This window comes from Zosterops lateralis (genome assembly GCF_965231275.1).
Source record: "Zosterops lateralis genome assembly, chromosome: 9".
Classification (NCBI taxonomy): Eukaryota; Metazoa; Chordata; class Aves; order Passeriformes; family Zosteropidae; genus Zosterops; species Zosterops lateralis.
In genome coordinates this window covers 24,159,847-24,185,634 of record NC_139769.1, presented here as the reverse complement: position 1 = coordinate 24,185,634, position 25,788 = coordinate 24,159,847, and the positions used below count along the sequence as shown (strand labels likewise).

The 25,788-nt window shown below is 44.8% G+C and overlaps 1 protein-coding gene across 1 annotated transcript in view; it reads left to right on the top strand.

The window, feature by feature from the left end:
- The window catches only part of COLGALT2 (collagen beta(1-O)galactosyltransferase 2), a 46,318-nt gene that overhangs the window by 3,083 nt on the left and 17,447 nt on the right, over positions 1-25,788 (top strand). The gene's annotated exons all lie outside the window — the stretch shown is intronic.

Genomic DNA, 25,788 nt, shown 5'->3' with positions numbered 1-25,788 from the left:
GGGCTCCCTGGGCTCGGTGTGGCTGAGCTGCTCCCAGGGCTCCCTGGGCTCGGTGTGGCTGGGCTGCTCCCAGGGCTCCCTGGGCTCGGTGTGGCTGAGCTGCTCCCAGGGCTCCCTGGGCTCGGTGTGGCTGGGCTGCTCCCAGGCCGCCCTGTGCTCCCAGCCGGGAGACTTGCAGGGAAAGTGTTCAGCGTTGTTTGTGCTGGCCTTGGAGAGCTCCAAAGGGTTCTTTATCTTGGACAAATTGACCCAGAAGTTACGCAGTCAGTGTGCCCCAACCCTCTTTTTTTTTAATGGGCTGAAGTTGTAGGGTTTTATTTTGAGCTTTCTCAGTGGTGTTTGTTTGAGATTGGTCAGATACGGGCACGGAGTGTTTCCTTGTCAGGCAGGTTCATCTTGGGTGCAGTAGACAGCCTAAAAGTGTGTGTATTCAGCAGTTTATCACATTGCCTTGCACTTTCCTTAGTCTCAGATTAAGTGATAGCATAGCAAAAAAAGCTGCCTGTAATTCCATCTTTTGCTTCATCCTGGTGGGTCATCTGTTCTCTCTTAGTAAACTGGGGATGGAATGCCTGCGTAAATGAGTTGGTGCTTGGGAGCAATAATTAGGTACTTTTGTGCTTGAAAATCTGTGCCTGCTGTGGGGATCAGAGTGTGCTTATATTTCAGAAATGATAATGTGAACAATAGTGAGACAGGTGGAAAGCTGGAGTAAATCCCAGCTGAGAGATAAGTGGGTGTACTGTAACACAGCTCCACCGAGGGAATAGTTTCAACTTAAAAGAACTAGTTGAAGCTGAAAATAGAAGCTGATGAGATCAGTATAATAATTATATTTCATAATTATATATTATTAGACTGGAACTAGCTGATGATATCTGAGCATTTTCTTATTCTTTAACGGTTTACTTTTCAAATGTGAAAAAATTCCACATAGAGGGCAAACTCCAGTGAGACGCAGGAATTATTTAAAACTTTAATGGCTGTTATTACTCACAGGGAAAAGTTGGCTTTCAAACACCCTGTGTTTTCTCTCCTTGTCTCCATTTGAGCAACGAGGTCACTTTAATCTTCATGGTCACTATTAATCATTTAGGAATGCTGATGTTCCAGTCTGCTGGCTCTGCCTCTCCTGTTTCTGTCCACTGGTGTTTTGCACTTATTTCAGATGTGCTCACCTGTGCTGTGACATCCATGTGGCAATATTAAAACCTAGGCTTTAGTAATCATCTGACTTTTCACTTGGCTCGTCATTTAAATTTTAGTGGTATTTAGTTTCTTTTTTGTATTTGTAGATACTTCAAATTTATTTAATATGTAGTTTTAATAATAGTCATAGACTAAGAGGGGTCAAGAGTGAGGTGGGATTTGCACGGCTTTGGAATTGCAATTGAGGTGACATTCCTGTTGTGCAAGGTGTTGCAGAAAGTCTTTCTGCCAGAGAAAGACTTGCATTTAGCTGACTGCATCAAAAGAAAGAATAGGAGTAAATATTTCCAATTTCTAGCTGGGGAGAGTGGGGTAGAAGGGTAAAGTCACCTACATGAGATTCTTGAATTTACCAAGACTAGAGATAGAAGAATCAAGAAATGTCAGGTTTGAATACTTTTCTGGCTAAGGTCATTTTTACACCAAGGTGCAGTAAAATTACATAAAAATGGGAAACCAGGGAAGGCTAACAAATTGTTCCTATCCCAATATCCTTTTTTTTTTTTTTTTTTTTCCTTTGGGTTTCTCTCCCTCCCTCATCTCAGTCTTGGCAAACTGAAGCAAATGACATAATGAAATTATTCCATAAAAACATTTGAAGGGAAGTCAAAAATTACTGCTGTGCCTTGCTGAGGTCTGCATGGCAAGGCACAAACCACTCTTCAGCTAAAAACTGTGCAGTTCTGCAGAGAAGCCATAAAACAGGGGTGAGCTGTGTGATGGCAATGTGCAGGGTAGCAGGAGCTTCTTTATTTTTCCCTGTTGTGGTCACAAATTGCCAGATTCTGATGCTTTTTTGATGGCATTAAAGAGCATCCTGTCCCACACTTTGTATTAGGGTCTACTAGGCAGCAGTGTGAATGTTGGAATAAAACAAAAAAGGCAAAAACAATTCGGCATCACCATAAAATGAATAAATAGCTCTCCAGAGGTGCAGGTATAATACCATAAAACTGATGTCTTGAAGTGTGTAGCAGTTCTGTGACACTAGTGAGCACAGTGAGCATTGTGTATGTTTGTTTAATTATTTTTTATATCTGCATGGTCTGTATCTCTGAAAATGCAACCATTTATTTTGGCTGCTGTCTTTTGGCACCCACGTTTTGAGACAGGGATCTACCCTGTTATCTGTGTATCTGTCCCTTGTGTCATAGGCTGCCTGGTGCCTTGTAGTGCAGGCTGTGGGTTTAGAGACTGGAATCCAATAAATAATAAAAAATAATAAAAAATTAAAAAAATTAAAGTAATAATAAAATAATAATCTGTTGCCCAAAAGAAACAGCAGGACAGAGTTCAGTAGCAGAAGCTGTTGTTTATGATAAGCCTTTGGATATTTTCAAAGGTCAGGAAGATCTAGTTTTCAAGATTTTTTTTTGTCTCTTTTCATATGTACAAAGTAGGGATGAAAAGACCTCAAGGAGTCATCTGGTTCATTCGTGCCCAGGGCAGGATCCCACTTCGTCCCTTACTTGTCTTTCCCACAGGGCTGAGATTCCTCATCCCATCCAAGCTGCAGAGGTTGTGCACTGGCCTGTCTTTTGAACCACCTTCAGCTGTGGGTCCAAGGACCAGCTGCAACCAATATTGGCATTTAAGTGCTCTTGTTAATTTGCCTCTTAAAAAAAAAAAAAAATCTCAATTTCACTTGTACTTGGTCCCTGCTCGAAGCCAGCTCTGGTGAAGGCTGCCTGGCACAGTTTCAGGTCAGGTTTTAATGTCTCCAGGAGTGGGGACTCTACAGTCCTTGGGCAGCCTGTCACTGTCAAGGATTGTCTTGGATATTCATGGGGGCTGAGGGTGGCAGACCTTTGGGATAAAGGCTGTTGTTCCAACCACTTTTTCTCCTTTCTCTTTCACATTTTCTGTTAAATGGAATGCGTCATCTTTTCAGAAAGCTGCCTGGTCACTGCCCATCAGATTCCTGAGGAAGAGACCCCAGGTGTCTGAGTGCAGCTGGAGAGGGGTCAAGTCCCTGGGAGGTTTGGCAGGGCCCTTCCTGAGGAGATCAAAACAGGGATTTGTGCTGAGCCAGAGACTGAAGGGCTTTTTTGATCTCTTACGTAAATTATCACATACCTGGAATTATTTATCTGAGTCCCCCGGGAGTAAAAGTCTTCATGCACTGGGTCAGGATTCTCTAAAAGTAGATCTGTGATGCACATGGTGTGCAGAGCATCGCCCAGCACTGCTGCCATCTCTGGTCCCAGAAGGCTCCTCTGGGCTGCAGGGTCGAGAGAGGACCAGGGTGGTGTGGGGTGCTGTCTGTCAGAACCTGGAATTTCCTTCCTCTGGGATGATGTCTCAGACTTCATATTATTGCAGTCTGTTTCTGTGCATCTCATTTCCTTTATTCTGCTTGAGCATTGTGCACGTTGATGATGCTCATGGCCAAGGCTGGATTACAGCTAAATGGGACCCACATGCACCAAGATTTCAAGGTAAAGAAAGATAGGAATAAAAAAATTTTTGATGTTCTCTGTGAAGTGAAATTTTGCCCTCTTCTGTAAAATGCCCAGCTCCTTCATACAGGCATGTGGCACTGCTAATAAATTCATCAGTTAAGAAAAACACAGAGGTTTTTTTTGTGTACAATTCGCCTCATTCAGTGCCTGAATCCAGTTTTTAAGCATGAAATTATTAGTTTTGGTTGTGTGTGCAGGCACATGCATTTGTCTGTATATCTGTATCTGGTGTCCTTGAACCAGAGCACTTTTGTTACTGTAAAATTACTCCAGTTTTCTTTCTGGAAAAGTTGACAGGGAGCCTAATAGTGACATGTTGATTTTAAACATTTTCCATCTGACTGTGGATCTGGAATATACTTTCAAATGGAGTTCAGTCATTAAAGTGTTATGTGAGCCACTTAGGTTGTGATAAAGTTTTGCAACATAACACATTGTTCCTCATTTTGACATGATGTGGCACTGCTTAAAAAAGACTAAATTTTGTACTAGAGGCTGAATTCACTGCAGAGGACTGAAATTATGTTAATGGCCTATAAAGGAGAATTTCTTACATTTCTTTGGGAGAACTGGTTGCTTATTTGAGGTAGCTGTTAGACATTTTGGGAAGTGAAATCTTACTCAAGAGTAAAGGCTGCTTTCATTCTGAGCAGCTGTTTAAGTAGTCAGTATGTTTTTTCCCCTTACTAACATGTAATTAACTGTAGAATCAGGTAAAACAGCATGAAAGCTGATAGTGTTCTTTTGGGGTGGGAATATGCCTTCACCAGTCTGTCCCTGCTCTTTTTCCAGGGATTTATTAAAACATAGATGTTGATGAGATCTTAGTATCATCTGTGGTGCCTGACTGGTTGTAATACATGGAATGAAAAGATTTCCAGCTATTTACTTTTCATTCTGTCTGGATAAACTGATAGGAATGACACACCTGCTCTAAAGATAAGCAGATCTTGATCTGGACCAGGATTTTCAGCTGTTCTCCCTGGAGCTCATGAGGATCTAAATTCATGCTGAAGCAGAAGATAGTGGGAGTCCATGTAAACTGCAGTGCCATCGCAGGGCTCATTTAAACTTTTTCACATTAGTTTTGTAAAGCTTCATCTCCAAAAGGGAATTGTTTGTTGGGTTGTCTTGGTTTTTTGTTTTGATTTTTTAAAGATTTTTTTCCTGTAAGGAAGGAAAACATGATTTATAATTATGCTTTTTTTTCCTCCTTTCCTCACACAGAGTACAGGCTTCTATTGATTCTAAAAGGATTGTTTGCTTAGTTTTGCACTTTGATCTCTAAAGGAAGGTTATATGTGGTTGCAGCCTGGTTTGAATTTTGCCCAGTGGCAGCAGTGAGGTTGTATTACCTGTGAAGGGTTAGTTTATATCCTGAAGCTGACAGCAGGTGCTTATCTCTTCAGTTAGCAGGTCAGAACCTTGGTTTTGCTGCTGGCTCAGCAGCTGCTCTTAAAATAGGTGCTGCATTGTGCCTTTGGGGGTAGAATGAGAATTTAAGGTTGTCATTCAAGTAATTTCCTCGGTGCTTTCAATCATTCATGTTCTTACAAGGCACTTGGGGAAATTCAGGGTCCGGTTGGATGGGGCTATGAGCAGCCTGGTCTGGTTGAAGATGTCTCTCTTCATTGCAGGGAGGTTGGGCTGGGTGACATTTAAAGGATCCTCTCACCCAAACCATTTCAGGATTGGAGGAAAAGGCTGTTTTCCAGCATTCCTACTTTGAGCTGCTAATTGTGACAAGGAAAATAAATGTTAAAACCCTAACAAATGCAAACCCTTTGTAGGGTTTGTTGGTTGGTTGGTTGATTTTTTCCTCTGTTTTTTAGGTCAGATATGTGAATTATTCCCTACCAGACTTCAGCCAAGTGAACTTAAGCTTAAGTTCCTGTAGCTGGACTGCTGTATCATTAGATAACCAAAGGCCTGCTTCAGGCAAGTCATAAAAAGATGTTAGCTAGGAAGTGTGATTTTGGACAGGCAAAGCTGTGAGAGATCTGTTGTGTTTCCACAGTTTATGTCTAGGAGGCAAAGAGGAACATGACCTGTAAAGCTTTGCAGCAAGGCTCTTCCCTCTCCATCAGTCATCAGCACCCCCCAGTTCCTCCAGTTCATGTGAGGAAGCAGAAATGTTACGTCCTCTTTGCATCAAAAATAGAACCAGGAAAAAGAAGTGTGTAAATGAGATTGAAGGGTGGTTTGGTGTGTGCTGCAGGAACAGAGCAGGTGCTGAGCTCTGTCCTTGGCTGCACTGCTCCAGGGAGCTGTTGTTCCTTTTTCTTGGGGTGTTCCAGAGTGTGTCCTTGGCTGCTACACCTTAATGCTGGGAAGCCTCCCTTGTGGTTCATTGAGGGTGTGTTTTTACTCTTGCAAATTATTCTTCTTAAATGAATTAAATTCTAAAACACATATATTCCTGTAGTCTAACCAGAACTTGTAATTAACACTATAACTCATAAAGACAATGACAAAAATATTTACAATTGAGTGAAAAGCACAACAGTTACAGGCAAAAGTCGCTACACTAGTCACTAGCAAAAACCCTAATTAAGAAAAGGGCACTGAAAGACATGTCAGCGTAGGAACTGCATGATTAGGGTATGTTTTAATTTTGGAAAAACAGTAAAAGGTGAGCTACTTCTCTTTTCTGTAAGCTGAAGGATTAAAAGGAGTTCTAGTGTCTCCAGGAGCTGCTGGCCTGCATTTTATTTCTCCTTAATTCTTGGCTACAATTGGCTAGAAATACCGGTGGGAGAAATAGCTGGAATAGCTTTCAGATTTGGAAATCTAAATATTCAAGGATCTGTTTTACTGATGGGTTGTACAGGCTTAAAAAGCCAGGAGGAGGAATGGTGTCAGTAGAAGGGAGCAAGGCCAGATAATCTCCTGTGTTATGGACATGGTCCCTTGCTGCCCAAGGATTTAAAGTGAAGTTAGGTCTTGGGAGTGGGAAGACTTTGAGAACTCCAGTTACTTCTGCAGATCCTACAGATGGAGAAAAGGGCTGATGGTGGTGGAGTGTCTGATATGACCTTGTGATGCCCCTGGATTGAGCTGGTGCTCCTTCGAGGGTTGTGGTGAGGAGTAAGATTTGGAGATGAGAATTTTCTGGTGGATTCTGCGTGCTGGCAGAGTTGGGAAGCAGATTGATGTTGACTTGGCTAGATGGCATTTTTTCTCTTTTAGCATGTGCAGAGGGTTTCTGGAAGTACTTTGGCTAGAGCTCTGTACTTTTAGTGCCTGGAACTCAATAGCTTCTCTAGTTTGGCTTGGCTCCAACTCCTTCAGCACTTTCAGATGGGGGTGGGATGTCTGTGGAGGTGAATCCTTTCTGTTCTCTTTTGCTACACAGGACAGCTTAGGTGAGGGTTGGGAGTCCCAAGCTGCTGTAGACTGAGAAATGAGCAGGTTATTCAGGCCTTGGAGGTTTAGAGAAGCCAGCTGCTGGTAGGCACCAAGCACTGCCTGTGCTCTGTGCTGTTTGTGTCTGGTTTAGCACAACCAGTTCTTGGAACAACAGAGCAGCCCAGTACTGTGCTCCTTTTCCCCAGCCTTACTCCCTTAGCATTACTTGACTCACTCACATAAATCAGTCTCTGGGTGCTGCTGGTGTTTGCTCCAGATAATATGTGCTCCTTCAGTAGGAAGCTCTGGATGGGATTTCCATTTATTTGTCTCTGAGATGGGCTTCAGGGTTTTGGAGGAGCCTACCCAGACTCCTCTAAATTGGTTGGTAGAGAATAATAATTGCTTTTGGATCTTTTGCCTCCTCAAATATTTTCTTCCTGCAGCTCTGGCTGTCAGAGACTATGGTTGCACTCATTTTTCAAAACACCAGTCTGAAATAAATTCAGTGTGTGTGACTGGAATATGAAAATGTCACTGGTGCTAAATACTGTCTCTTAATTTATGATTTATTTTTAATTCAGTTTTTTACTTGAAGCAGGATTTAAATGGTAATTTTCATCTATGATTTTAAATGGAAATGGTTACTGTGCTTGTGTTACATGTTTTATCACTCCTAACATACACTCACTCCCCCTTCTCCCTTTATTTCTCACACAAACAAGTTATTGCTTCCACAAAAACTCTTGTCAATGAGATGTTATTTCAGACTAGTGAGCTCATGGCCGTCTGCTGGCAGAACTCTGCTCTGACTTAATACAAATGAAGGCTGCTGCCAGGATTTTTTGCCTAATACCTGAGCCTTGAAGGAAGCTCTGTTTCACAGAGCAAAAACTGAGCTGCTGTCAGTGGTGCTTCCAGCAGCCTTGCCTACAAACTTCCCATCTGGCTTTTTGGAAGAGCCTGTCTTTTTATATGTGGTGCAGATTTAAGGGGGGAGGAATAATTCAGGGCTAGGCTGGGCCTAAGCAGGAGTTTTCTACACTTACCAGTTCATTGTGCAGTGATGTTGGTTCATTCTTCCTGTGAGCTTCAGTCACCTTCAAGTTTGCTCTGTTGCTCTATTGCAAGGTGGAGAACTTCTTATTGCTTGTGGATCAGAATCACAGATGACATCCAGAATAAAGACAGTGTCCCACAGTGATCTGCTGAGGAGAAATGTGCCTCAGGTCTTTTACTTCTCAATAGAGAATCTCCAAGGAGAAATGATGGTGTGTTTCATCTCTCACCACTAATCCCCCACCTGACAAAGCTGACCAGGCTCCCATAGCTCCTGCAGATGTGTGGCTGGTTGGGAATACAAAGACACCTTTGGGATAACCCAGAGGTCAAGGAAAATATGTGGTTCTAAAAATTTGGACACACAGCTGGACCAAACCTCCAGCCTTTCCTCCTCAGGAGGATGCATTTCTTCCAAGTCTGCTGACCCAACAAAGATATATTTCTTCCAGTTCTGTGCTGGCATAGAAATTAAGAATATACTTGGAAGAAACCAAAATAAAGAGCCCAAACCCCTAGATTTCAGCTCATTAGATCTTGTGATGGGTTACATGATTTGAAGAGGTTAATGAAATTCTTTAAAACGAGAGTTCTGCCCAACTGCAGCCACTGATAACTGGCAGAAGTTGAAGAGCAGAATGATTTCTCAAAGGAGACAGAACCAGCCTCTCAGTTTTTCCATGAACTATCTTTATTTGAAGTATTTAAGAAGTCCCTCTAGTGTCCTGGTACTCCTGTGATATATCAGCTACTCCCTTGCAAGCTGATGATGCACATCAGTTGATCCCATTGTGTGGTTTTGAGATGAAGCTGTTGAGGGATTATTTGAAAGGCTTCAGAAAAAGGATCTGAGATGGTTTCAGATGAAAATAATTTTTTAAAAAAAAGGTGCTGGGGTTTTGGTTTTTTGGGGTATATTTTTGGTTTGGGTTGAGGTTTGGTGAGGGTTTTTTCAGTGGGTTTTTGGTTTGGGTTGTTTGGGGGGGTGGGGTTTGTGAGTGTTTGTTTTGTTAGGGTTTTTTTTTTTGTTTTTTTTTTTTTTTAGTCAAGCAAGTGATGCTAAATCTTTGGATTCCACATTGGGCCATTAGATGATGCTTTGCCTGCACTGTGCAGCAGATCATATTTAATGATCTATTGAACACCTTTGAACATAACTCCCAAGAAACTTAATAGCTTTAGCAAATAAAGTGAGCCATTAAGTTTCAATTTATCACATCTCTGATACATCACATCTCTGTGTAAGCCCCAAAGTCTTCAAAGACAGTCTGTGTTATTTTGTATGCGGGTGCATATTTTGTAATATATAAGAAGTTGTGGCATAATATCTGCTATTCCCTGTGAAGTGCTGGGATTTGGGTTAGGATGGTGTTTACCCCTGGCAAAGGGAGACCTTGGGACTGGATTCCTGCATGCTCAGCAGAGGGACTGTGGGTTCCTTGAAGCTAGACATTCTCTGCTCTTTCATTCCTACCACAGCAATACAGTGTGTTGAGGTATTCCAAAAATTCAGCTTTCCAGCCCCTGAAATGGCCTCAGAGCCCCAGGGAAGTGAGATGTCCAGGCATGGGAATGCTGCTGGAGAGGTGCTGTGATGTGTGTGAGGCTCCTGGGCAGGAGCATGTCCCTGACATGTCCCTGTCCCCCGAGGGAACAGTCCAACACCTGCAGGTGTGCTGGGGTTGGCATGCACTTTATCTCGTGCACTTCACCCCCTGGAGTGGAGATAGCTGAGATGGAAATCTTTCCCATTGGGGAACAGCAGAGTTAGGAACCATGCTCCGCACAATAAAGGCACATGTGTGTTTTTCAGGGCTTCCAGTCACCCAGTTTCCTGGGAACTGGTTGCTGTAAGACCTAAGTGCCCATTTCCTCTCTTTATTTACATCCAGGCAGTGATTGGGGAAAAAACTGTCTATCCTCAAACTGTGCATTTGTGGTCAGCATTAAACCTTAAAGAGATAAATTGTGCATTTGCATTCTTTACCACACCACACTTGCTGATGCAGCCTTCAGTGCTTGGCTGTGCCAGAGATTTGCCTGTCTTCAGTGGGTGCTCCCTGAGATTTGTCCCTCTCCAGTGATTGCTCCCTGAAGTCCTCACAAAGAGAACAGACCAGCAGAAGGGGGGATTGTGATGTTATGTGCTGCAGAGGAAGCAATCCCATCCTCCAAGTGTCTGTCTGTTTTCATGATCCTGTTTCCTTAGCTGGGGATGGGAAACGTACAGCATTACTTACAGAGGGCTGCAGAGCCTTTAGCTTACAAGATTAGAATTAAGACCTCACTGTTTTTCTTTGTCTTCTCTTTAGCACTAAATCAGCAATCAGCACAGCCCCAATTTTCCATCAGTTTGAGTCCAGTCAGTCTTTTCCAAGAGAGAATGTGTTGTGACCCAGCATCTGTGGTGTGTTCCGTGTGTTGACCCCAGAGCAGCCATGTGTCCAGCACATGCGTGTCCATAGGAGACGCCGTGTGGATTTCTGTATCCCCGAGTGAAATGTGAGATCACAAATTGAAGAGATTCAGATCCAGACATTTTAGCTGTAAATTCCAAAGTGTTTGGAATTTAAAGTAGAAATAGTTTGTTGTAATGTTTTTCTTTTTTCCAGTACTAATACTTCACTGCTTTAAAATACTAAACCCTAAAAATCAGGTACCCTGTATCTGAAAACCCAGAATGGGGGTTTTTTTCAGTGCTGGAGGCAAAATACTTGGATGGGAAGAGAGATTTTGTCTGTGAGTTTGTGAGAGTTTCTTAAAAACAACACAGAGGAAAAGTTGTTCTTGATATTGCCATGGACACAAATTTACCACTGGTCTGACAAGTACTCTCCAAATGCACTAAGTAAACTGCTCTACAAAAGCTGAATATCTCTAGTTTATTTCAGTGTATATTTTGGAAGGAGTGTAAGCTTATTTTATCATTCCCAGCCCTGACACCCACTCTTTTTTTGTGACTTGTGAAAATCCATTAATCTTTTTGGTTTTGTTTCTGTCTGTGTAGAATGAAGCTGCAGTGCTGTCTCAGTGCAAGGTTGAGAACCTTGCTGTGGGTTTTGGGGGCCTCTGGGCATGGCCTCTGACCTCTGTAATTCATGTCACCTCATTCCCAGAGATACATTAGTACCTTAGCTGTTCAAAGCAAGAACCCTGTAAAATCTATCTGGAAAAACTTCAGACAATTTTAATTGATAAATTCATTATTTCATCCTAGCAGAGTGGTGTTTGTTGTGTTTTCCCTCCTCCCTTATTCAGAATCCTGTCAGCATATGAGGTTGTCACCTTTTCAGCTGTTTCTTCATCTGAAATGGGATGGACAAAATTACATCCAGGAAAACTCTCTACTTCATCTGTAAAGGTTGAATATATTTTTCCCTGCTTGGCTGCAGTGGTTGTTTTTCTATTTTCTTAATTACATATAAAACATTTTAGCCATTTGCCAGCAAATATGATGTAATCCATTTATTTTCAAGCAGTGTACCATTCCATGCAATTCAGAGAACCTCTGTTTTCCAGGGTAACTGGCTACTTGAGGAAAATTAGGCCAAAATTATGAACTCTCAAGTTCCATGCTGGCTTCAGCATAGTCTAACTCTGAAATAACTCACTGATGACTGTAAGTGTTAGTTTAGTGTTGGTGAAAGCAGAGTTTGGCATAAAGGAATTTATGCCAAGGGAAGCCTGTGCCAGGGAGAGAGTAATGAAACCTGCTGTGTTTGTGTGCTGTGAATTTGCAGTGGATCAGGGGAAATGTCTGGTCTGATGCTGTTAAACACTCTGTGTTGTAGGTGTGTCTTGTTGGTTCACAGGGATGATGCTTTGGTCTGGTTAAACTGCTGATTCTGAGAAGGAAGAGCTGGTCGGATCTCCAGTGTTGACACTTCAGTTCTGCTTTTTTTGTGGCTGACTCCGTGATCCCAGGATACAGGAGGTTAAATGAGTGTTGTATTTCTGTCTGGGTTACTTTCCATGGGTGTTCTCTGGAGATCTGATGATCCTTGAAAAGGCAAAAATCTGATATTCCTGAGTCTGTGACTAGCTCGGGTGCTTTATGCTCTGGCTGTGCCACTTTGTGGAGTGTGAGTGGAGCAAACTGCACCCTGGGCGTCCCCCTGGCTGGTGCTTGGGTGACTGGGGGGGACCATCCTTTGTGCAGGTGCTGAAGAGGAGGGTCTGCAAATTGCTTGGAAGATGGACACAGTGGGAAGATCAGGCCCCAAACATTAAACTCAATTTAACAGTGCAGTGAAGATACAATGTGGTGAAGGGCCTGAGCTTTCCTGGAGGCATTGAAGTGCTTGGAAATGGGGTCTGAATTAATTAAGTCCACAAAGGGGACAGGAGCAAGTCTCCAAAGCCTGGGTGGTGAGTGCAATGTTATGTAAGATCGCAGAAAGTTATCTTAAAGCTCATCCAGTCCCAACCCCTGCCATGAACGGGAACACTTTCCACTATCCCAGCCCTGTCCAACCTGGCTTTGGACACTTCCAGGGATGGGGCAGCCACAGCTTCTCTGGGCACTCTGTGCAGGGCCTCACCATGCTCACGGGGAACAACAATTCCTTCCCAGTATCGCATCTCTCCCTGCCCTCTGTGCCATTTCCTGTGTCCTGTCACTCCAGGCCCTTGTCCAAAGTTGTTCCCCAACTCTTCTGTAGCTGTGCTCCACTAGAATGACAGCCTGGCTCCCAAACTGTCTCCTCCTGTGATTATCTTGTGGATTGGGAAAACCTTTCCTGCTGCAGAGGTGAAAGCTGTGCAGCCATTTGCCATTTTATCATTCAGAGACGGTGACAAACCAGTTGGAACTATGCCGAGCATTTGATTTATTTCTTTTTGGTTTTCTTGCATTACTTTTGCTGTATGGTTCCTTTTAATGTTAACACAAACCGTAAAGCTGGTGCCTGTGCCTTGACTTGAAGACAGATTGTCCTGACCTGCACTCGTCATCTCCTTTCATTTCCTGACCATATGGCAGGCAGCAGCATCCTGGGATGTGTGTTTTGTGGACAATATTAGCTTCCTTCAGGTGCCTCCCACCAGCAGCATTTCTTGGATATCTTGGGATGAACTTGGAGAGAGTATGGGTGGATTTCATGCCTCTGTTTCCAGAAGCATCTGGTACATGGCTAACTTTTGTACTGTGTTTTGAAGTTTCTTTACTTGGTTGCAATACTGTGGGTCAGATTGGAAAGTGTTTTTAAGGCAGAAATTCTTCTCCTTTGCTAGAGAGAGGTGTTAGCCCTGTGAATTCTTGCAAGGCCAGGTTGGGGATTTGGAGCGACCTGGGCTAGTGGAAGGTGTCTCTGCCCATGGCAGAGGGTGGGACTGGATGGGCTTTAAGGCCTCTTCCAACCCAATCCATTTAGGATTCTCTGGCTTCCCATCAGCCATGCACCTGAATGACTAAATAACAAGCCTCAGCAGGTGACAATGTTCAGTGGGATTAACAGTGCAAATCTCTTACTGCCTGTGATGTGATTTGCCTGTGAAAGGGCACCTGGAGCCCCTGTTGGAGGTTAGGATCCATGTCTGAGCTGTGGAGCTGTGCTCTCCCCAGCATTCACCTGGAGCTCCTGGACCAGGATTTCTCCTGGTTTCTTACCAGCATGTTCTTGTTTCTTTGTTCTTGGCCCAGAGGCTGGGCCCAGGACTGCTGGGCTGCATGGTAAGGGGGCAGGCTGGCCATGGACAGACCAGTCCCACTCCTTGCCCCACCTCATGCTGTGCTCTAGGCAAAGCCTTGAATCATAGAATCACTAAGATTGGAAAAGACTTAATGGACGCAGTGGTCTGGCTGTAAAAGTGAGGAAAACCTTTCCCTTGCCTGCAGACTTGACTGATCCTTGCAGAAACATAGAATAGAATTACAGGATACTTTGAGTTGGAAAAGACCCATAGGGATCGTGGAGTCCCAGTCCCTCACAGTGTTTCCTAAAACTGAACTGTGTGACAAAGACCTTCACTAAGAACCTCCTTGAACTCACAAGGGTTGGTGACATGACTTCCCTGGGGAGCCTGTTCTAGTGACACCCCTCAGTGAAGTTTTTTCTGGTAGTCCAACCTGACCTTTCCTTGGTGCAGCTTCACTCTGTTTTCTCATGTCCTATCACTGGTCACTAGAGAAAGGAGTCTCCATCCTTGGAAACATTCAAAAGCCATCCAGACGTGATTTTGGGCAACCTGGTCTTGGTGGCCCTGCTAGAGGAAGGGGGGCATGATGACCTCCAGAGGTTCTTTCTGTGACTCTTGTCTTGTGGTGCTGAATTTCCAGTCCAGGGGTTCATGTTAGAAAGCCCCTGTGCAGCAGGGGCTTAGAACAGCCCCACAGGTTGGAAAAGGAGGTGCTCCAGCAGCAGGAGGAAGACCAGACTGCCTGCAGGCTGGCTGTGATCTAAGACAGTGCCTGGGTCCCTTGTGAGATACAATATATAAAACAGCAACAGATATATATGGCAGCTCTTCTCCTCCTGAAGAATTTGTTACAGATCCATGGTTGACTTTTCTTGCTGTACCTCTTTGACTGTATTTTGAAAGCAGATTCTGTACTAAGGTTTTTCATCCCAATGGTAACTGACTTGTTTGTACAGAAGCTGTAGGAGAAGCAGTCAAGAAATTTTCTTTAGTTTCTGTTCCTCTGTGTCTATACTACATGTTATAAACACCTGGGATTTTATCATCCTTAAAGTTGCCCAGTTTTCCTGCAAGCAGCCAGTAATTCACAGCCCGCTGAGGAGAGCAGGAGTGTTTACGATGTGCCTGTGCCAGCCCTGGCCCTGTTATCTTGCTCTGTAAGAATAAACTGAAGTTATTCTTAGTGTCTAAAGCCCTGTGAGTTTCTGGGTGCACAGACAGCTCATTGTGCTGCCTGCTGAGACAGTGCTGGAGATCACACAGTGAGGTTTTAGTGGGCGGTCTTGGTCCTGGGGAGGATTTTGGCTCTGACCCTTCCAGCAGCAGTGAAAGGGGAATGGTATTCTATCAGCTGAGCGTAAACCGAACTTGTTTTTCCTGTGCAGCATAGCAAACTTTGACTTGGATATGATAGATTTTTTTATTACCTTTCACAAGCAAACTAGAAATAGTTCAGACATCTGCTGATCACAATTCGAAAACTGCTGTTCTCAAGCTACCCTGAGGTTGAATTCCTTTGGAAAAAGTCTCACTGACTTTGTCTGCTTCTGTAATCACAGAAGGGTTTGGGTTGAAACCGACCTTTAAGCCCATCCAGTCCCACCCTCTGCCCCGGGCAGAGACACCTTCTGTTATCCCAGGTTGCTCCAAGCCCTGTCCAGCCTGGCCTTGGACACTTCCAGGGATCCAGGGGCAGCCACAGCTCTGGGTAACATTGGTAAGTAAGATACCTTGAGGGTAATCAGCTCTAGGGGCAAGCATGGAATTACCCTTCCTTACTGGGCTTAGGTTGGTCTGTATTCTGTATCATCCATTCCTGGTGGGAGCATTGCAGATCCTTGGGATGGAAAGAGTTTCCCAGCATAAGCAGTGAGAAAAAACTTAAATTGTTGTAACTGCTTTTGCCTGTACAAGGCAAGTCTGGAGCTCTCTCTCGGGGTCCAAACCTTTAAACTTGGCATGGCTCCCTGTGTGAGAGCACAGTGTTGGATTGACAGCAACCCTGTGCGTGTTGACGGCGGTGCTGGGATTTCTCCATGTGTCTGTAACAATCCATTCATCTGGCACATGCTCCTGCTGCAGCCCTCTCCGTGCCCAGACAGTGAGCCCTTTCATGGAGAAATGCAGAGTCATATTTCTGAGTGCAAATTAGCCGGGGGATTGTTAGTAGTGTGGGCTTGGCCAGGCTCATTTCTGTGAGCAGCTCCAGTGCTGGAGCAGGGAAGGTGTGGGCAGACCCCTGTGTGTGTGCTGCCAGCAGACAGGGGAGCCCAGGCTGGCCCCCCTGCTCTCTTGGGGGACAGCTTACACACAGGGCCAAGAGTCCTTCAGCCAAATGTCCTCCAATTTGTCTTGCTGTCTCTTGCAATTAGGCTTTTCCATAGGGTGGTACAGCAAGAATATGATGCTTTGCCCTGGGCTCATTGTCCTTTGTACCCCAGGAGTGCTGAGGAACTGTCCCAGCCTGCTGGGACTTGCTGGGATGCTCCTGGGATGATCCATTGCTGGTATTGCACTGGGTGACTCAGAGGTGAGGCTGCTGCACTAGGGCAGTCCTGAGCTTGGGACCCTGCCTGAGTCCTGACTTTCTTCCTGCCTCTAACACCCTTTTCCAGGCCTTTGTGAGCAAGGGCAGATTGTTATTCTGGTGGAATGGACAGGTACTGGTGGGGCACATGTGGGCTTCAGCTTTCTCTGACTGTACAGCTCACAAGGGGCAGGGGAGGAGCAGGTACTGATCTCTTGACTCTCTGTGACCAGTGACAGGAGTTGAGGAAATGGCTGCAGCTGTGCCAGGACAGGGTCAGGCTGGAGATCAGGGAAAGGTTCTTCCCCAGAGGGTGCTGGGCACTGCCCAGGCTCCCCAGGGAACGGGCACGGCCCCAAGGCTGCCAAAGCTCCAGGAGGGTTTGGACAGCACTCCCAGGGATGCACAGGGTGGGATTGTTGGGATGTCAGTGTAGGGACAGGGGTGGACTGGATGATCCTGAGGGTCCCTTCAAACTCAGCATATTCTGTGTTGATCAAAGGAGCCTTCTCAGAGGTGGACACAGAAAAGCACGAGGTGCCACAGTCAGCTCTGCAGGTTGAGTGTGGACCTCTGCAACATGACTGCAAAGCCTGTGAAGGTGGCATTTTTCAAGCTGTTCTTTAGTGAGCACATCCCTGGATGCACACATCCAGCCCTGCTGAGCTGCAAGGTGTCTCTCAGCATTTGTGCCACATTTTTTCAGGAATCTTCATGCATACACCACATGCTTTACTGTTGAAGTGTTCTTCAGGATGTCTCTGTGCACCTGAGTATGCAGGCAGGTAGCAGCCTGCTGGAGACAGCTCTGGGGGCTTGCTGCTGTTGTCCTCTTGACAGTCCTATTCAGCCTGCAGCAACAACAAAGGAATTCCTGGTCCAGTGGAGAGGCACAGTGTGAGTGGAGATCAGCCCTGAGTTCAGAGCTGACCTCAAACAGACCTGTTGGGGTGGCAGTCCTGTTGCAGGGTCTGCACAGGGGTGTTGTTGAAAACCTTCTAACAAAAACTGTAAAGTACTCAGTGAAGGGTTTCCTTCAGCCCTGCTGCTGAGCTGTGTTCTGAAGACTGCTGCAGAGGAAAAAATCTGTGTTTCAGCGACCTTTGCATCAAGCTGTGGATAAAGTTTGAAAGTTCCAGCGAGTCTGATGTGAAAATATTTAGCAGTGTTGGTCTTCATTAACTGTTTATTTTTGAGCATTTCCTACCCTTTTAAACATAGCTGATTTTCTCTCTCCAGAGGCAAAATCCTTTTGGATAGCCAAGCATTCTTTGCCACTTTCTTTGTAGGAAGAGCAGTTTATGGCCTATTCTTACATTTCTCTACTCCAAATCCTTTTAGACCTCTTTTTCAAATGCTAAATATGGGGTTCATCTCAGAGAACACTGTTGCTGGCACTCATTGAGCTCTTCTTGTTCTCTTACTCTGTTATTTTAGGTTTGTGGTGGCCTCAAAGAAAAGCTGTCTGACAACTTTTGTGAAGAATGCCTTTATTGTTGCCTATCAGCAAAATTTTCACATGAAAGGGTCAGTTACTGTATAAAGCTCTCGAGTGTCACACAAAACATCCTGCCCGTTTCCAGATCACAGAGCAGATTCTCAATTGGTAAAAGATTTCCTTTGCTCCAGAATTAGCTTGATGTGTTTCTTATTGCTGCTTGAACTCCTAATTAATGACGTGAATTAAAATACTCTGTTTTGTTCCCTATTTTTTTATATTGTTTCTTTCAGCCAGCACTGGACAAGAGATGAAAAATCACTTGTTTGAAATTGTTTAATTATGCAGTATTCCAGCAAGAATGTGTTTTAGTGTGTGGAAATTACTTTTAGTCTTGTAGGATGTTAGGATGAAAACCGATTTGTAATGAAGTCATATTTCATATTTTAAGTCAAGAGTTCTTAAAAATGTCTGGCCTGGAAGGGAACATTCTTATACAGTTGGGAAGAATGGAACATATCAGACTCCCCCCACATAACTTGGTTGTGTTCAGCTAATCCCGTTTGTCTCTGGACAGGGCTTGGAGCAACCTGGGCTAGTGGAAGATGTCCCTGCCCATGGCAGGGGGTGGGGTGGGATGAGTTCAAGGTCCCTTCCAACCCAAACAGTTCAGTGGTTCTGTGATTCTGTGTAGAGCTGGTGAAAGCTCCTGTTGGGTGGTGTGGGACAGGGAGGCAAGCACTGGGTGCTTACTGGTACTTGTAGAGCAAGCTTCTGACTTTTTCTGGGGGGGAAAAAAAAGCCCATAAATTAAAAAAGCTACCAAAGGGTTTGGGTCTGTGTTTCTGTCCCTGCTGGGTGTCTGGTGGTCCATGGTGTGCATGTTCTCACCAGGGTGAAGCAGGCTCTGGGACCTTTTCACTGCCCTATCTGCAGGCTTGCTGCAGAGACCAGAGTTTTTCAGGTGTTTCTGTTTAGGGGGACCCTTGGCAATGTGATACAGGCCCGTTATTCAGTGTGACCATGGAAGAATCAGTGGTGCCGAACACCTAAATATGAAACCCATCCATTTTTTTTTTTAGAGTCAAGAATATTTCTAAATCTCAGTGTTCCTTCCCAGTGGATTGCACACTTGTATTAATCTCAAACAGCTGCATCAGCTGGCGCCAGTCTGATTGCTGAGTTGCTGAGATTAAGCTGTCCTTTTGGAAATTACACAACTGTTGCAATTAATTCCTGTTGCAATTAATTCCACCACCCTGATCCTGCATGTATGGGATTTCCTGGGCTTCCCTTAGGGGACTTGTTCCCTTGAAGCCAAGTCTGCTTGGAAATACTCACAAGATGCAGCTGGGTTTTTTTTTTTTTTCTTTAAAGCTTAGCAGCAGGGTGAGCATGGAGAGAACTAAAGACAGAGACAGGACTTGGGATTGAAGCAGCAGGAACATCCTTTGCATTGCGAGAGAATTCCCAGTGCATGGATGCCAGGGAAGCTGTTACACAGGGAGTTTTTGACGTTTGGCATGAGGGAGCCATAAGGGTTGATTTAGATTAGATATAAGGAGGATGGTTTTTTACAATGAGGGTGGTGAGGCCCTGGCACAGGGTGCCCAGAGAAGCTGTGGCTGCCCCATCCCTGGAAGTGTCCAAGGCCAGGCTGGACAGGGCTTTGAGCAACTTGGGATCATGGAAGGTGTCCCTGCCCATGGCAGAAGGTGGAATGGGATGGGCTTTAAGGTCACTTCCAATCCACATTATTCTGGGATTCCATGCTTCAGTCATGGGGAGTGAGGGACAAGAAAGAGAGTGATTTCTTGAGGTAGCTTGGAAAGAGCAAAGAGCCTGGTGTGCACAGAAGTATGTACACACATATATCTGTGAGTCATTCACTTGGAAGACCACTGAAGGTTTTAAAATCAGTGCTGCTGCCAGCAAAATCCATTATCCACAGCTGCTGAAGGGCATGGGGAAAGAGTTAGAGGGGAGCCCTGTGTGCTGCATTCCTGTGCTCTGAGGTCCTGTTCTTGTACAGCTGCCCAGCCTGGGGAGCAGCACTGCTCGTGTTGCTGGTTCCACACTCCCACACAGCTCCCTGCCACCCATCTGGGCCCAGGTGGCTTGGGGACCAAGTTAAAATGAAAAACAAAAGAAGGTACTTCCAAAAGTCTGTCCTTAATTAAGGAAACCCTGGAACAAATGCCAAGTCCCTACGAAGCCAAAAAGTCTTATACATACATTAGAATTTTGGCAGCTTATTTAAATGCTTAAACATTCTTTGAACTTGGGCTGAATGTTCAGGCCCTGTTAATGAAGTGTGTGAGCATAATTATGCTACAATACGTGATTTATATGTTTGGATCTATTCAGAGTCTCTGGACTACATTGTTGGAGCTGTCTCGTGGTGTGTTATCCCTGATCCCATTGGTACCTCAGAGATTTGAGATACCAAGTCTCAAATTCACAGATGTGAGGCAGGGCTGGCAGACCTGAAAATCATCTATTACCTGAGTCTCATCTCTGCTGGAAGAGCCAGAGCAATATCTGCCTGTCGGTGGGGGAGTGTTTGGAAGGATACAGAGAGCCCTGCTTGGTTTGTTGCTTTTTTTGAGAAGATCCTAGGCAGGAGAACACAAAGTAGTTGACAGTAACTCCATTTGAAACCATACAATAAACTAATCAAATTGTTTGGGTTGGAAGGGACCTTAAAGCTCATCTTGTTCCACCCCCTGCCATGGGCAGGGACACCTTCCACTATCCCAGGTTGCTCCAAGCTCTGTCCAGCCTCACCTTGGATACTTCCAGAGGCTTGATCTGTAAAAACAGACATTTTCACAGCTGAAAATTAATCCCTCTTACTCTGCTTCAGAAGTGTTTTGCTTCTGTCTTGTTTTGAGTTTTTTTCCTTCCTTTTTAGGATCCATCCCTTCTCTTCCAGTCTCTTCCAGCTACACTGTTTTCTAGTCAAGGTAATTCATCTCTGGCTCACAGTGGAAACTGCTGCTTCAGGAGGGTTTATATTTTGACTTGGTTTTCCAAGCCTGGCAGCTTTCAGACAAAAAGAGCAAGGAGAAATGACTCGTCTGTTACTTTATTTACAGCTTGTTTTGGGAAATCTAAGTCCAAATTTATGTTTGACTCATATTAGGGCTCTGTGGCTGGACTCTGCTTTTTCAGTTATTTTTGGCCAGGCTGATCTCACACCCAGCATGAGCAGGGCAGCCTGGGTGACAGGAGCTCAGCTCCACTCGGACCAGGAGCTCTTGGGGCTGCCTCAAGGCACTGAAAGCCAAAGACTTTTATGCAGGATCTAAACAATTCAGAGGTTAAAACTCCCATCCTGTGCTCTTTTCATTGTGTGTCATTAGTGTTGTGGTAAAAAACATGGGACTGCTGGAGTAAATCATTAATAGTGGCTGGGGCTGGATGAAGTGGTGTGGATTTTTCCAATGCTCTGGGGTCTAAAATCCCTGGAGTCTCCCCAGAGCACTGGGGAACTCCCCGTGCAGTGCCTGTTTTGCTGCTGGCTCAGCTCAGAAGGTGCTCAGGAAGATGCTGAGTCCTGCTCTGAGAACTGAGCTTTGTCCTAGAATATTTGAGCACCTCTGTTAGCACAAGTTCTGTAACAGAGCACACAGAAATGTGCTTCCTCCATCACTTTGGTGTGAGCTGTAACCTCTCTCTGAATGTTTCATTGCTGCTCAGCTCTCAGGAAAGTGGCCAAGGGGAGGTGCTGGTGCTTTTGTCACCAGTTTCTGTGTTACAGTTGTTAGGAATGATCTACTGATAGGCTTTCCATTGACTTTGGGCTTTGCCTTGGAGGAGACCCTGTGGGTTTAGGGCACAATGGTCAACCTATGGGCTCTTGCTTCAGTGGAGCTCAGTATTGGACCACATCCCATAGCAAGTCTCATGGGTGTGTTGAATCCCTGGCTGCAGGCAGAGAGGAACCAAGGGAGACAGTTAAAATGGATATCCCTGGGGCTCCCTGGAATTCTATTGCATTCACGACTTAGTTCTGCAGTGTGTGGAAGCAGCAGGAGCACTGGAAAGCCAAGTGCATCCTCTTCCTGTGAACCATTTCCAATACAACCCCAGCATCAGCAGCCTTCTGACTACTGTCATCCTTTCATGTTCTCAGTCTAGTGATGGAAAGGGCCCACTCGAACCTGGGTGTCCAGATTTGTCTCTTACAGCCATAAAGGGTAAACCCAATACCCTCCTCATGCCCAGCAGTCTTCAAAACACTGACAGAAAGGGAAAGGAACCTCCTTACAGCTTTTTAGAAACCTGTCTGCCTCCAGTCCTGACTCAGCTCTGCTCTGCTTGAAAGCGAAGCACTGACCCTTGTTCAGAGCTGTCCCTCCCACCCTGTTTGCTGAAGGGAGAAGGTGGTAAATATTAAATTCAGTAGGAAAATTACTACAGGGCCCTGGCTGTGGAGTTTGCCTCAGCTTGTGTCACAGCATGACCCCATACTCTTGACAAGCCAGCAGCACACAGGGTGCATTTTGTCCTCTAGTATTTTTCCTATATGGATGGTCAAGGTGAAAATTTTCTCATCTGACCCAGTGCCCAAGGTGAATGAACTAAATAGCTTGAGAGAACAGGGCAGAGTGTGAAGAAGTGAAAAAGGGGGATTGTTATTTTTAATTCCCTTTTTGGGGAGGAAAAGAGGACAACAACCATCAAAGCCTAAATTAACTCTCCCTTGCAAACATAATTTGAGGAGACATTATCAAGCTAAAAATATGAGCAGTTTGTGAAAGGAGCTGTTTTCTACATATGCTGCTGCTCACATTACTTAATTTAAACAGGAGGTGCTTAACGACGTGCTTTGATTTTCCACTGTGCACGATCCATGAGTTTTTTTGGGAGGGGGTATTCTGCTGAGCATGAACAATGAGGGCTTGTGTCCATGGTACACCTCTGGTTAAAGCCAAAGTAAATATTGAAGTGGTTGTAGTTCTGTCGACATAAGCCCCTATACGAACATTCTCACTCAAACTTTGCAAAAATTTAACTTCTGTTTATTGGAAGTGGGTTTAAATGTGAGTGGAAAAAGCTGCCATGTTACTGGAATAGAGGTGTCCATTTGGAGGTATGTTCTTGTCTGTTTATTAAACTTTTTCTGAAAAGAGTGGGAGGAATTAGAATCTCTTTCTTCCATTTTTTCCTGGTTGTGTTGCACAGGCTTTAGGTTGTAAATCTTGTGAGGGACTTTCTTCTTTAATTAAATTCTAGATGTTATTAATCAGCTCTTGAAAATGTTGCTGATCCACTCAAAAAACAGGATTTGAACCTGGTGCCATGTCAACACTATTGCTGACAGATTCTCACACAAATAATGGTGCTGTGCTCAGCAACTTGCTTTCAGAAAATACACCCAAAAATCCAGCACTGCCTTAGTCTCAGGGCCATGTGGACAAGCCATGCTCCTGGTGAGCTGTGTGGAGCTGGGTTACAGTCATCCACTCTTACTCGTCCTGTCAAGTGCAGCTCATGGACCAGTAAGGATAAGAGGATGGAGGAGAAACACTTTTCCAGGACAGGCAGATGGGCAGAGGTGAGAGCATCTCTGGTGTGACGTGTTCTCATAACCAAACTGAAGTCTTAGCTGTGTACTTGGCTTCTTGAAATGCTACAGAGTGCTACAGGAGAAGTGTTTATAATGTGGAGTGTCCTGATGTGCCTCTCAGGGCTTGAGGAGCTCTTGTTCCCAGTGAGAAGTCCTGCTCACATTTTAATTAGCTTGTTTTTCTTGTGCAGGAGTTGTCATTTCAGGAAAGGAAAAAAAAAAAGTATGTGCCTGTTTTTCCACACAGTGCTATTGCAAACACCAGAACTGCTATTTTTTTCTGGAGGGAGTAAGATGGACTGGTTCAGATGCTACAAAAGCAGCCAGTGCTGATGCTATTCGATCTTAAATTAATTATTCTGTAACTAATAGTTGTGAGAAACGACTGCTCACTTTAAAATTTTCAAGGATTTATTAAACCTTAACAAATACAACAAAGGACTGGATAAGGAAAAAGGGCAGCACTGGGAGTGTGACCGACTGCCACAAACTCATCTACAAAATGCTGCTTTTATACCCCTGGGATTGCATCAGGCAAGCCTGGCCCCTCCCAAAGGCTCTCAGTCAACTCTTCTTCACCATCGAGAGCCAACCATCACATTACCCATTTATAACATTACCCAGTTTATAAGAATCATCACCTTACCCGTTTATAACAAAGTGATGATTGCTTTTGTAATGGCTTGGGTTGGTTGGGTTTTTTGGGGGTGTTGGGTTGGATTGGATTGGGTTTTTTGAGCTCAAAGCTGGAAGAACAGAGGTTTGCCAAACTGCTAGTCATAGGGCATGTGTCATCCAGGGTGGAACAGACTTTATTGCCTTTGAGGACTTTTGGGCCTAGAAATGCTGCTGGGTGGATAGTCCTGGAGAGAGCTGTCCCTCCTTTGTGCCAGAGCCTTGGCTGATTCATGTCTTAGAGAGGTCTACTGGGATGTGAATTTACCTTCTATGTATCACCATGACAGCCTGAGCAGTAAAGTCATAGAATCATGGAATGATTTGGGTTGGAAAATGCCATTTTCTTCCAGAAGATTCCTTGTGGGTAGATCTAGAGATGCCTTCAGCTCCCATTCACACATCTTGCTTCTGGCTGGAGGATGTTGGCAGATGGTGTTATCCAGGATGAACTTTGCCAAGGGCCTGCTGCTCTACCAGGAGCAGGATGGAGTACTCCAGGTGTGATGGGAAGAGTGTCCTTCAGCCCCCTTGTTGTGCTTGAGGAGGCAAAGGTCTTCCTCTAACTCTGCCAATCGCTGTCATTCAACTTCAAAGTTTCTTCTGCTAATCAGAGATTTGGGCTTTGTGAAGCAACTCCGAGCAACTGAGGAAACAGCTTTCCATCATGGCAATCCTTTTCTCTGAGGCTGAGTGGCACTGCTTTTCATGTTGTCAAGGAAATTTGTTTCATTTCAGAGCTCTGGGTTTCTATTGCACAGCCCTGCAAACAGCTCCCTGCCTAAAACATTTGGGCTTTTGTGTGCAGAAAGTTGAAAGAAGAAGATCTGGTTGAGATGGGAGCAGCTAACATAAAACTGAGATTAGTTTGACATGTATGCAGCTGAAGCTTTCCCTTTCCCTGTCCAGACTGCAGCAAATCCCTTCATATGTCCCCACTGATACTATGTGAGGTTATAGAAGGACTGGGGTGAGGATAGAAAGGATGGGATGAGGCTTGCTCAGGGGAAGAGGCACATGGACCTGACTGTGTGAGAGCTGTGTGCTTGTGGGTCTTCATGGTCCTTAAGGCTGGTCTGGACCTGGAAAAGAGGATGCTGTGGGATGAGCTGTGACATTCCCCAGGGTGGGCATTGTCATCTCTGCCTCATTTGATGCCCAATTGCAGTGTGGCCCCAGTGCCTCTTTCTTGGTGCCACTGCATCTCCAGTGATGACCATGAACGTGAAGCCATTCCCCCAGTTCTCTGGTATTTTAGGAATTCTGGAGCTGTTCACTGACTGTGCAGCTGGAACGTGGGAGGAAAGCGGAGTGTGACCTGTGAAGCGCCTTGGTGGGTGTGGGAGCCCAAGGAGGCGTGTGAAAATGGGCTCCAGGGAATGAGCTTCCTCCATAAAACACATGGAGCAAGTTGGACTTACACCAAGTCAGCACTGTGACTGTTTAACTCCAGTTTGAACATCATTGCAGACTAGATCTACAGTGCAGCATGGGCCAGGGTCTTGGTCAAAAGCAAACCCTGAAGTCATGACTAAGCCCAGCCTTGCTCTGTCACAGGAGGGCAGTTAATGACACAGGAACCAGCCTCTTACACTTGCTGAACTATTTATTGTTTCAATATTGTATAAATATTCAACAAATAAGCCTCCTGGCCTTAAGTGATTGTAGTGTTCTCATTGTAAATAAACTGAAAATCCAAGTTCTGGGTTCTTTTTTACTTTAAAGCAGGCTAGACCCCATGGGAATGGTATGTTCCTGCTGCACAAACTGAAAAGGGTTCATGTCCTGGTTTTCATCTCTAGGGTCATATGGTTACTTGGAGTGGAGGTATTTTCCTGAAATAGCTTTGGAGTAGCTG